Source organism: Trachypithecus francoisi, unplaced genomic scaffold (genome assembly GCF_009764315.1).
Source record: "Trachypithecus francoisi isolate TF-2019V2 unplaced genomic scaffold, Tfra_2.0 Lachesis_group2, whole genome shotgun sequence".
Lineage (NCBI taxonomy): Eukaryota > Metazoa > Chordata > Mammalia > Primates > Cercopithecidae > Trachypithecus > Trachypithecus francoisi.
The window spans coordinates 146,235,774-146,249,603 of record NW_022681465.1 but is presented as its reverse complement, the minus strand read 5'-3'; the positions used below and the strand labels follow the sequence as shown (position 1 = coordinate 146,249,603).

At 38.3% G+C, this 13,830-nt stretch overlaps 1 protein-coding gene across 1 annotated transcript in view; it reads right to left on the bottom strand.

The window, feature by feature from the left end:
* The window catches only part of PRELID2 (PRELI domain containing 2), a 106,923-nt gene extending 100,203 nt beyond the window's left edge, over positions 1–6,720 (bottom strand). The window contains exon 1 of the mRNA XM_033180782.1: positions 6,664–6,720. The gene's annotated coding sequence lies outside the window, so the exon portion shown is untranslated. The remainder of the gene's footprint in view (positions 1–6,663) is intronic.
* Between the last annotated feature and the right edge of the window lie 7,110 nt (positions 6,721–13,830).

Below are 13,830 nucleotides of genomic sequence, written 5' to 3'. Positions count from 1 at the left end.
TATTTGGTCTTTAAGATACCAAATATCTTACAGAGATATTTCATCATACATGAAGGCCAAAAATTACAGAAGAGCAGTTGTAGTGGTACTGTAGATAACAATATTATTAATAATAATATTATGTATTAGTTTATTTAACTCTCACCACAACTGCCATTACTGAAGGAGGGCAGAGGAACTCCGAAGTTTCATACTGCCCTAGGCAACATGGTGAAACCCGGTCTTTATAAAATATAGAACGTCTTCTGTGTTGATGATTTTTGTGGTGAGAGTACAGGAAAAAATCACGATTTGAGCTTGTTCTCCCCTCAAGAGGCAATTGCCATAATCTAGATAAGAGGAAATGATGGCTGAGACCACAATGGTATCAGTGCAGGTGGTGATCAGTTTTTAGGTTCTGGATCTGTTGTGAAAGTAGAGATGGAAAGGTGTGCTGAAAGATCAGAAGTGGGAAGAGGAAGAGCCAAGGTCCAGTCTGGTCACCACCTGGAGAAAGCCTGTCTGACTGTAGAGGGAAAAAAAGCCAGATGTATTCATTTTCAAAGTGCCACAAATGGATGGCTTGTAAAACAGAAATTTATTGTCTCACAGCTCTGGATTCCAGAAGTCATAAATCAAGCTGTTGTTGGCAGGATGGATTCCTTCTGAGGGCTCTGAGGGAGAATCTGTCCCATGCCTCTCCCCTAGCTTCTAATAGCCCCAGGCATTTCTTAGCTTGTGGATGGTCTTCTTGTGACTTCACATTGTCTTCTCTCTATGAATGTCTGTTTTTGTGTCCAAATTTTTATAAGAACATTAGATTAAGATCCACCCTAATGACCTCAACTGTTATACACAAAATTGTGTCCCTAAAATTTATATGTTGAAGTACTAACGCCCAGTACCTCAGGATGTGACTGTATTTAAAGACAGGAGCTTTGAAAGGGTAACTAAGTCACTAATGTAAAGTGAGGTCATATTGTTGGGCCCTAATAACCCATATGATTGGTGCCCTTATCAGAAGAAGAACTGAGGACACAAACATGCACAGAAGGAAGACCATGTGAAGAAAGAGAGAGAAGAAGGCCACCAACAAGCCAAGGAGAAATCAATCCTGCTGATGCCTTCATCTCAGACTTTTGGGCTCCAGAACTGTGAAGAAATAAATTTCTTGTTATTTTAAGCCAAACAGTCTGTGGTACTTTGTTATGGAAGCCCTAGCAAGCTAATACATCACTTTAACTTGATCATCTGATAAAACTTTCTTTCCAAACAAGACCACATTCATAGGCACTGGGGGTTAGGACTTCAACATCTTTTTGAAGGACACAATTTAACCAGTAATATCAGACACAAGCAGAGATGAAAGATGAAGAGAGATTCTGGAGGCATCGGACCTCCAGTTCTGGTCCCTGAATCCCATGAATTGCCATGTTTTCTGCAGCTCCTTCTTGGATTCTTTGAGCTTGGTCAGGATCCTTCCAGGAAATCTCCTTTTGTGCTTAGCTTAATCTGAGTTGAGTTTCCTAGCACTTTGAACTGAGACACCTATCTAGTATGATGTGGAAGAAAAATTTAGCTGTTGTGAGTTCATGTGCCCAAAGAAAAAGAAGAGAAAAGGAAAGAAAAAAGACTATTTATTGCCCACTCTTTTTCCATCTCCAAATCGACCCAGCTCTTGAGAGCTTTGAAAGTTGAGCTGCCTTTTACATTATGTTTTCAATTCTCCGTATTTACCCTATTCACCTTGATTGTTTGGAAATCCAATAAGAATTTTATTCATCTTGTTTGTTTGGTAAAATTGCATTCTTTAAGGCCAATTTGCCTCACCATATGAGTACAAAAGGAGAAATTTTCTTTGTAATAGCAGGTAGCAATTAGTGGCATGCATTTTATTTTATCTTAATGGCATGCATTTTATTTCTTTTTTTAAAAAATTTCACTGACTTGAAGCTCATAATGGCATGCATTTTAAAAGCATCTATTTAAGATGCTTCTTATCTGGGAAGACCAATTTTTAAAAAATGATCTCACAACAGACTGAAGGCCAAAAATTACAGAAGGGCAGTTGTGGTGGTACTGCAGGTAATAATAATAGTAATAATAAAACCAAAGGCATACAGAGAGAATTTCAGATGAAGTTTAACTTAGAAAGTGAAGAGATAACACGTTGAGCCTCCAATGTGAGTAAGTTTAACAAGCCCTTTCCTTTCCCACATATTTTTCCAGCGGGGAAAGCCATGAGCAGTCAGATACTGTAGGGTTGGAATGGGTAGGAGAAGGAGAAAGGAGAGAAGGGGCAGGGAAGGAGGCAGCCAAGAAGGGCCTCAGGGCAAAGGAAGAGTAAACTAACAGAAAAATAGCAAACTTAACAACTTTGACTTGGGCTAGTTATTATATTATTTTTCCAAAGGACTATCTGATTGATGAGATAAGCAGAAATGGCAATGTTATCAATGAAGTACAACCCAAGAATAATGACAGCTATCAAATAATAAATCTATTCCCAAACCCAAGTGCTATCTGAAGGGCTTTATATAGACACTCAGTCTTTACAACAATCTGAAGAAGTAGGTATTTGTCTCAGATTGGGTTCCTTGGAAACAGACTATGAGACAAGGAATTACATACAGAGATGAGTATGGGGGTACTTTAGGGAGATACACCCCGGAGGAAGTGAGGAATGGAGGGTTGGACAATAAGATAATCTGCTCCAAAATTTGGTTCTATAGGTTCAACCGATCCTATAGAAATCCCTGGAGCTAGGGTATTAAGGTAAGGAGGCTGGGTGACAAGCCTCAGAAAGGGGCACAGCTTTGACGAGGATGGGGAGCACAGACCCTGAAGAGGGGGCATGAGTGAAGCACTGCCACATTCATTACCATTATTATCCACAGTTCACAGATGAATAAACTGAAGCATGGAGGGGCTAATTAACTCATCCAAAGGGAGTAGACTCTCATTTCACTAAACTTTTACTTGCAAAGATGTAAACTAATAGGTTCAAAGTCAGTACTTGAAAACTGGAATGATTTGAAACCAGAACACACAAGAGTATCCAGATTAAAGACATTGGTGTTTCTTTAAACAAGAAACGTCAGTCAGAAGAGGTGATGGCCACTATGAAATAATGGGAAAATGACATTCAACAGGTAAACATGGATATTGGGGAAATTATACCTAGAAATAGAAGATTCAGGTAAGGACTTTAGTTATTTTCCCATTGAAAAAATATTTATTTTCCTAAAATGGTCACATCAAGATTAACGAAGCCATTCTCATCTTAATCTGTTCCAGAATTAAAATAATAATAATAAAAGATTAACCACGTGAGCTTGGTGGTTCACATCCATAATTCTAGCACTGTGGGAAACTGAGGAGGGCAGAGGAACTCAGGATTTCATATTGACCTAGGCAACATGGTGAAACCTGGTCTCTACAAAAAATAGATAAATTAGCCAGACATGGTGGTGTGCACCTGTAGTCCCAGCTGCTTGGGAGGTTGAAGTGGGAGGATCACCTGAGCCTGGAGAGGTCAAGGCTGCAGTGGCTGTGACTGTACCACTGCACTCCAGCCTGGGCAACACAGTGAGACCCTGTCTAAAAAAAAAAAAGATTGACCCATGCGGATACACCTTCAGAGCAGTAAAACAAATAAGTGAATACATAGGAGTAACCTCATTGATCATGTTGGAGCTTGAGATAAAACAAAAATTTTGAAAAAGATTTACCTCAAGCAACTGCCTGATTCCTGTCTTGGTCAGCTAACCAAACCAGCTGTTCTTATCAATGAGAATGTTACTAACTAGTACAGTAGTAATACTTCAGAATGAATAAAGTGGCTCCTGATTTTGCTTCAGCTTCCCAATATCCTTAGTGGCTATTGTGTGTGATATTATGCATTGATTGTATGTACTTGGTTTTCCTGCATCTACTCCTAAGACATAGACCCTCTCTTAGAAGTGAGACAAAACAGATGCTAAGCATGCCAGTCGAAGGGTTAACTCCTGAGAAGTTACAAACTTTCCTATGTCAAATGCACCCTACCATTATCCTTTCCCATGACCAGGCATGACAAACTTGCTTTTCTTTACTATAGCTATTGCCATTGTGTTATATGTGGTGACCAGGAAGTCAGGCCAGCCTGTAGTTCTGCATGAAATAATATTCCAGTGATGCTCGAAGAATCTCCCTGAGACAACTGCTTATTCAACTGTTAAAGGATAGGAGATCATTCTTAGTCCCCTTAAGATGCTAATTAGTCCATCAACAGCTGTTTCCCTAACCTTGGAGCTGGAATAAAGGGAAAGCTTAAATGCCAACTTTTCTGGGCACAAATCTTAAAAGATTGATTCATCTACTACAACATACAAGCAGCCAAAATGTGCCCCTTGACCTGGGAATGAATTACAAATATCACAGCTTATGATCAATCAATAAGGGAGACTCCAAAAGAAAAGGTCAATCCCAACTGCCCTTCCAACACTCTTGGGACTAGATGGAGTCTACGGTCATGCTGCTGAAAGAGAGGGCAATTACACAAGAAAAAAACTGATAGTGCCAGTTCCTAGGACAAATATTTCTAGGATTCAGAGACTTATGTAAGGTGGATAAATCATTCTTTGGTAGGTCTATTTACTCTCCACTCTTTCTGCAGTATTTATTAAGCATTTTCTGTACACTTGGCTCAGAACACGTTAGAACATAAAAGTAAGGTATCATTCCCCTCTCAAAGAGTAGACTGGGAATTGTTGGTTATCTAGTCAGCATTCATTCTGCCTTCAAGTTTTTATCGTAGCCCTAATAAGCACTAGCACAGGGACCTGAAAGGAGGTTGACTCACTCCCAGCTTCCAAGGTGGGCCTGATTGATCCAGGGATAATCTGCACTCCCAGGGACTGGCAATAGAACAGGCATATGGCGCAGATTGGACCAACAAGACATGAAGAGAGGTTTACTGGGGGATTCTGGAAATTAGCTCCCTTCCCCCAGATATGAACAAGGAAATGCCCCAAGCTGAGGCTAGTAGACATCCTATGGGTAGATAGCCTTGGTTTGATGTCATCCCTGTGATGAGAGAAGCCAACAGCTGGGGAAAAGTTGGGCTTTCAGTGAACACTGTGGAGATCCTGGACCAACCACTCCTAACTAACAAGTACACTCTGTTTTTGAAGCTACTTCAAGTTGGATTCTGTTCCTTGCAACCTAAAGAATCCTAGTTGGTAAAAAGTTAGCAGTCTATGTTTAGCTCCCCTGGAGATGTATTTTCTAAAATCAAGCCATAGCAGAAAATACCGTTGGAACTACGTTGCAAATTTCTGAAAGATGGGACTTGGTCTCACGTTTCTTTGTATCTCTAGCACTCAACAAATACTAAATGCTGAATACCTCATGCAATTCAGATAAGATAATGTGTAAGTAAGTGCTCTGGCAGTAGAATCTGCTATTCAAATAAAATAATAAAGGAAATAAGTTCTTAATAATAATAGTTAATATTTATTGGGCACTTAATATGTGGCAGCCACTATTATTTGTGTAATTGCTTTGAGTAATTTACGTGTATTAGTTTATTTAACTCTCACCACAATTGCCAGGTATAGTTATTATCCATAGTTTACAGGTTAGGAAGCTGAGGCACAACACATTTACTAAGATATACAACAGTTTGCTGAAGATAAAAGGGCTCAGTAGTTAGATAACTAATGACTTACAAAAACAGAATCATAAAGTCTCATGCCTCAACCAATAGGACTTACCTAAGCCAGTTCATAACAAGATTGTGTTTCATCTTCTAGACAGAATAAGAGGGTGAAAAATACAGATTTGCCTAGTTTTTTACAACATTTTAATATGTCATGTTGATTTATAGATTCTTGGAAACCTATTTTTTCATTTTGCTGCAGTCTAAAGGTTATTGTAGAAGCATTTAATAATATATACTTTTATTAGCCCAATCTGTTATCTTTACTGTCTTACTAAAATTTATCTACTTGTTAACCTAGACATACTACGCCATGTATCTTTGTGCTAAAACCCCCCAATATTCAAATCTGTATTGGTCAGGGTTCCCCAGAAAAACAGAATTAATAGGATATATAGAGATACACATAATAGGGATTTATTTTAGGGATAGGCTCGTATGGTTATAAAGGCCAAGAAGCCCAATAACCTGCTATCTGCAGCTATATGAGCATCCCTTAATCCATTTAAGTTGACACATAAAATTAACCATCGTATGCTCCCATCTTTATCTTACAACCAGTAGATATCCAAAATAGGTAGTATTTACTGTTGCTTCTTTCAATAAATGTTTCCTGGGAGCCTACCCCATTCTAGGCATTTTTTTAGACACTGAGCAAACATCAGTGAACAAAACAGGTAGAGTTATTGCCCTTAAAGAGCTTACCTTCTAGTGAGGGAAACAGACACTAAACAAATCATCACACAAGTAAATACAAAATTACATATTTTGCCTTGAAAGAAAAATAAAAGGAATGCTGAGAGAAAATAAAAGATGTATCTAATTCAGTTTCTGTGTATGCCCAAGGAGGACACCTGAGGAAGTGACATTAAAAAGAGACTTGAAAGAAAAGACCCATAGATGTCTTGTGTTTTTTCTTATCCAACTTCCATTCACATTCTTCTATAACCATAGCCCAAGTCTTCCTGGAGAAAATACTCTACCACATTCTCAGCCTCAGTGTTGTGGAGCTATTTCTTCCATCTCTGACTGCGAGGGTGGGGCCAAGACCTAGACTCAGCCAATCAGTGTATTCTATCTCCCTGACCACAGTAATGATTCTATTGATTCAGGGATGAGCATGTGACCTCTGTTGGGCCAATAACAGCAGCCAGGTTCCATTTGGAATCTTTGATCTAATCTATTAGGGAAGCAGATTATCTTCTTCACTGCACTGAGTCTTGTAAAGATACAACCTTGACACTAAAAGAATGACATATAACTGAGAGACAGCTTAGTCAAGAAATATATCCTCTTGACATCATTTAAGCTCTGATTTAAGTTCTGCCTGACCATATCTACCCATGAACTGTTCAGTCACAAGTCACCACACATTCCCTTATGCATAAAACATGGTAGTCATTAGTGCTAGGCATTTTTTTTTTCTTTTGGTTCTGCTCCTCTGGACATATGGTAGGACTGCACTTCCTCAGTCCTTGAAGTAGACATGGGACTTGGTTTGGCCAATGAAATGTGAGCAGATGTAACATGTGTCACTTTGAGGCAGAAGCCTTTAAGAGCTGGGGCACACTCCACCATGTTTTCCACCCCTGCCATGGCAATCAAATAGACTCCAAATGGTGGGGATTCTGTCAACCTAAAGATCCTGACAGAGCATGACAGCGGGCAGAGTTCCCCATCAACCAAGATGGAGAAATGAAAGCAATGACATTTTAGAATTGTTCTTTACCGCAACATAACCTAGCTCATCCTGACTTACATTTACCAGTTTCAATTGTTTTTCTGTATTTAGAAACAGAAAAAGCCCTAACTCATATAATGAGTACAAGGAAAATGGTGAAAAATAAAAGATAAAGCATTCCAGTGAAGAACTTATGTGAGGGGAAGCAACTAAATTGGAGGAAGAAATGGAATTGGAGGTTGACATGGAGAAGACCTGTTCTGTGGCTACTGCAGTGGTCCAGGTGGTGTTGATTGTGTCTATAGTGTTAGGAAACATAGGCAAGAGTGGATAGATTCAAACTTTATTTTAGAGAAAGAAAATGACAGGAAATTATTTTTCTCTGCCAAAACCCATGGTTTCTCACTTTGACTTTATGTTAAAAGGTCAGGGGGCAGCATAAAAAAGGCATAAGCTGTGTAAGGAGACTCCAGTTCTGGGGCTAAGTTGGTTAATAAGTAGGATGTGACCTTGGACAAGTCTTTTGCCTGCTCAGACCTTCACTTCTTCAGCTCTGTGAGCAAGGAGGAGTTTACTCCCCCAACTTTCGGGGTATTTCTCCTTTTCCTTTAAGCACTGACATTCTATGGAGGCTAATCATAGGAAGTTACCACATCAAAACCGTTGAATGGGATACATGTTCCTGATTCAATTAAGGAAATACAGGATGATAACCCACAAGACCTTGCCATAGTCTGGTCAATTTGTGAATGAAGAGAGTAAAATAACATTCAGTAACACGAGGACTAGAAGCTTTTGATTATGATTTTGTACTGGTGGTTTCTTTAACAAAAGCATCTGGAAAATGGCCAAAATGGTACATGCGACACATAGTCAATGTGACTCACTCTGACTTGGATTCAGACAGACTCTTCTACATCAGATCCCTTCCTCTATATACAGCAATGTGAGATGCAGAAAAGGTACCCAGCAACAATCGACAAGGTAAACTTCACAGGCACTTTATCATAGCACTGTTCACTACAGCAGAAATTCCCAAAAAGTATACTTGAGGTGTTCTGACACAATACATGAACAAACATGTATTCTTAGTAGTTACTCCCTGATTTTGCTTTTTAACTACTGGAATGTTCATTAGCTTAATGTCACACCTGCCCAGTTAGTGAGTTTGAAGGAATAACTAGATGTGGCTTCAGTGGATGAATAGATAAGGAAAATGTGGTATATATACACAATGGAATACTATTCAGCCTTTAAAAAGAAGGAAATCCTGTCATTTGCAACAACATAAATGAAACTGGAGGACAATATGTTAAGTGAAATAACCCAGGGATAGGAACATAAATGCTGCATGATCACACTTATATGTAAAATCTAAAAAAGTTGAATTCATAGCAGAGTAGAATGGTGGCTAGCAGGGGCTAGGAGTGAGGGTAAGGATTAGGGCGATGCTGGTCAAAAAGTACAAAATTTGGCAACATAGTAAAACCCCATCTCTACAAAAAATTTAAAAAATCAGCCTGGCATGGTGGTGCATGGCTGTAGTCCCAGCTACTCGGAAGGCTGAGGCAACAGGATCACTTGAGTCGAGAAGCTCAAGGTTGTAGTAAGCCATGATCTCACCACTGTACTCCAGCCTCGGCAACAGAGTGAGATCCTGTCTCAATTTTTTTAATGCAAAATTTTAGTTAAACAAGAGAAATAAGTTCAGGAGATCTATTGTACAACAAGGTGACTATAGTTAATAACACTGTATTGTATACTTGAAAATTGCTGAGGGTAGATTTTAAGTGTTCACCACCACCAATAAATGATAAATACGCGAGGTAATACATATATTAATTAGCTTCATTTAGCCATTCCACTATGTATGCATATTTCAAAACAACATATGGTACACCATACACATATCTCATTTTTATTTGAAAATTAAAATAAGTTAATTCATTGATAATAATAAAATTGAGTATAGTAGCTCAGTCATTCACTCCTTGTACTTTTTGACTCTATCTCCTTCAGGGAGGACAAATTCTGCACTGTTCTTGGCTGTGAGATCAATAGCACTCCACTGCAGGGAAGACCTATGAGTGTATATGTCTGTCCACACCTGGAGTTTACTCTTGAGGAGCCCATAATTGTCCAGCACTTAAGCCACATCCCCCAATCCAATTTTCACTAGTAATGAAGCTACTATTTTGAGCTCCACCTTCCTGATTCTCATCTTTCTGTCAGATGGTGCAGAACTTGAGTAAGGGAAAGTAACATTTATTGAGTCTTTTCAAATCTCAATACTTATGTATTCATCTTAATGTGAACTGGAACAATATATGCCAGTTAATTAAACCCTACAATTTCACAGAGATGATTGTTTAATAGGAAGCTAAGAATTTTAAGAGGTTTAATTTAATTGATTAAATAAAATATTAAGAAAACAACAATACAGGTGGTACAAAATTAGAAATTTGACAAATATGGCAAAAAATATGAACTCTGTGAATGACAGAAGTTTATGAATTACTATACCAAAGAGGAGAATTGATAGAAGGCATGTCTTAGCTCCATCCAGGAGTTTCATCATATCGAAAAGATTGTCAATTCAGGAGAAAGATTTGTAGCTGATGAAACCTTATAAAGTATAAAAAAGTATGGAATAGCAACATAGTAAGTTAAATTGGAAATATCAGTGTGAAATAATAAGCTTAAGAAGTATTTTTTCAACTCTGAGTGGCCTAACAGCCACATCAATAGCATTCTGGCTCACCACACATTCTCATGTGCAACTCCCAGATCCCAGCTCCTGGACTTTACAATTATTTCCTGCTAAAAGGAAAAAGAATTCCTTGGAGAATAGCTAATTTCATTATTTAAGATGGAAATAAATCAGAACATTTCTTCAATCTTCTATTGTTGCCAAAAAGCAAGAATGTTTTCAAGAACATCAGGGACAGTGGTTAAAGAATAAGGGAGCCAGCATACAGGGCGCCCCACTAACTGTATGGTAACAATTTTTAAAAATAAAATTTGCCTTATAAAAAGAAAGCACATATGCCTCCAAAAAAGTAAAATGTAGGCCCAGGTCAAAAATACAGAACTTTGCTGCCCACCCCATAAGCCCCTTCCATGAGCCTCGTGCCAACCACATCCCCATTTCTTTCTGCATATCGTCACTCTAATAGTAATGACATCATTGTCGTTTTTATAGTATTATCACCCGAATGTGCACTCCTAAACACTATAGTTTAGTCTCTCCAATTCTTTTAAAACAATGATATGGCTTTTAAGATTAAGTTACAATGTGAGCATCAAAATCACTCTTCCCACCACCATCATCATTATCACCACCATCATCATCATGAATTATAGGAAAAAGGTGAGTCTTATCAAAGGCCATGCATTCAAAATAACTCAAAACAGAAATGTGTTAATATGAAGTCTGTGCAAAAGGTCATTGTAATAGAAAACAGCGAATATACTAGAGCACACTTATTTTCTTACTGATTTTAACAATGAAGAGGGCTTGATATTTCTTCCATTAACTTTATGTGTTTATGACACACAGTCATCTGTCTCTCTGTGTCTATTTAAGGAGAATAAATGTTGGGAACTGCAAGCCAAAAAGACTATTCAGTTTGAATGAATACCTACAACAACCCACCAGAAAGACGGTTTTGCAGTGTTTGCCAATGTAATGAATTACCAGACAATCTACAGAGGAAGGCTAACTACTCAGACTCAATCCTCAACTCCTAGGAGATTAAATCTCAGTGCTAATAAGGAAGTTGTCTGTTTTTAATGCTAAGAGACCAAATCGATATTTGATTATGACAGGAGAATCAGTTATGTAAGAACAGCCAAGTGATAATTACAAAAACAATTTCGGGGTAGATAGTAGGTTGCAAAATTAAACCCTAGGCATAAGATAAGGCCTGAAATAGTCTTGCTGACATAACAGATATCATTGAACTATAGAAAAGCTTACTATAAAAAGGTAGTTTAGGTTAGAATCACCTTGGGAGAAGCAACAAATCTAACCAAGAATTAACCAGTCAATAAACCAAGTCCTGCAATCTAGGCTGTTCTGATAAGATAATCTTTTCTTTGGGCCTTCTAAACATTGTGTGACCCCAGAAAGAAATAAAAATAACAACACTGAAATCCTGAGGGTATATCAAAACAAGCACAGAAAAACAAGCACAGAAATAAGAAAAGCATCAAACCCATGATATTGATGCCTTAAAGTAAATTTATGTGAAACCACAGCAATATGTTCTGTAGTCTGTTTCTATCTGTTTGTGAATTATGGTTTGGAAGTGTTTGAAAGCGTTAGCCATTCCAAATATCTAATTGCAGTTTGTTTAAATTGTTTACGGTGGTTTTCTTAATAAATTTGTGATCAGTGTTTACAGGCCCCAAGAAAAATTGGTTATTAGTTTTTGGTGTTCGATTTATGAGCTTAATAAATTGAGCATTAAACAAAGAACAAATGGTTGCTAGTATTCTTCTCCATGAGAAAAACCTTCAGATATATAAGGCTCCATCAACAAAGACCTAGACAGAAGATGGTCTCACCTTGTACTGGTTATCTATTCTTATGTCACAAATCATCCCAAAATGTATTGGCTCAAAACAGCATTTATTATCTCACCATTTTGTATCCCACAGGTCAGAGATCTGGGCACGGCTTAGCAGAGTGGTTCTGGCTCTAGGTCTCTGATGGGCTGCAATTAAGTTGTCAACTGTGGTTGCAGTCATCTCAAGCTCAACTGGGGAAAGACCCTCTTCCAAGCTCACTCATGTGGCTGTTGGCAGGATTCCATTCCCAGCAGGCTGCTGACTGAGGGCCTCAGTTCCTTGCTGGCAGTTGGCTGGAAGCCACCTTCTGCTCCTTGCCACATGGACCTCTCCATAAGGCACCTTGCAATGCAACATGGCAGTTGGCCTCAACAGGTGAGCAAACAAAAAGCCAGAGAAAGAGTCATAGTCTTTGACAATCTCATCTTTGAAGTGACATTGCATCACTTTTGCCATATCCTATTGTTAGAAGTAAGTCACTTGGTCCAGTCCACACTCAAGGGAAAGGGATTACACAGGCCAGGAATACCAGGAGGTGGGGATCATTGGGAGGCATTTTAGAAACTGTCCACTGGTGAAATTTTCATAAGGCATTGGCCCATAATACAACAATACACTGAGGGCTCTGTATGTGCAATCAAATGTCATGTCTCTGCAAACACCAAACCACCACATATTTATAGAACACCTTCTATGCACCAAGCACAGTGTAGATGCTGGGGATACAATGATGCATGGCCAAAGTTCCTGCCCTCAAGAAGCTCAAAGTTGAATGAGGCAGACCAACAATGAAAGGAGAGTTAACCAATCTTTATTCTCTTCCCCTCATATGGCATGTATTATTTTATTTTACAAATGTTTGTTTAATTCTCTAATTCCCTGTGAGACCATGACGTCCTTGAGAGAAGATACTATGTCTCTTTCATCTGTGTGACTGCTTATGACTTACACATGGCCTGACACATAGGAGGCCTTCAAAAATTATAACACTTTGAACCTAAGAAAGCAGGCATGGTCAATTACCTATTAGTCATCTACATCTTAGTGTGAATTAATGGTCCTAATCTTCTAGGAAATAATCACTGATGGAGGCAAATGTGTCTGGGAGCTGGATAAAAGAGATGCTAAGGGGACTATCCACAGAGGAAACTCATAGTGTAAAAGGAGATAAACATAGATGTTAGTTTTGTCAAGATCTGATTTAACTGTCCCTTTCCTCGCTCCTTTCCCCAACTCTCGAGCAATAAGGAAGTTCTACTATATTATGTTTCTAGGTCTTTTCTTCTCTTGGTTTTATGTGTTCTTTAACACAGGCAGTAATTATATGCCATAATTTTGACACTGACATAACTCCATTTCTCTCTCACATAATTGCATGAATGTGACTCTCTATAATTACTGTGTTTAATTAGAAAATAAGGAGATGCAACTAATGAGAACAGGTGATTAAAAAACAACTGTGAACATTTCTTTCAAATTTACCTTTAGCATAAAATTCACTCCGATTAAGCTCTAGTGAACCACAGAATTTTTTTTATAAATGTTGCCAGCACTCATCTAAATGAATATATTACCAGAGCAATTTATATTTGTAGAAGAGTTAAATAGGAAAACATCATCTTACCTATGAACTGAAGTTTAAGTGATGTCTTTGGCCAGTTTAATTTGGAAAAGTAAAGTATGGGTCACAAAGTAAATAGTTAACTCTGTTTTCAAAAATTTTTAAATGTACTATGCTGTCTTCAGCAGGGATCTTACCTGGAAACCAAAATGAAAACAAGGAAGAAAAAGTAGAGTTGCTATAGGAGCAAAGGTTTAAGGCCTATGGACTCTGCCCTTCCCGCTGCACAGAGCCCCTTAGACAGGTAGGGAGGGGAATATATTGCCATTTCAAACC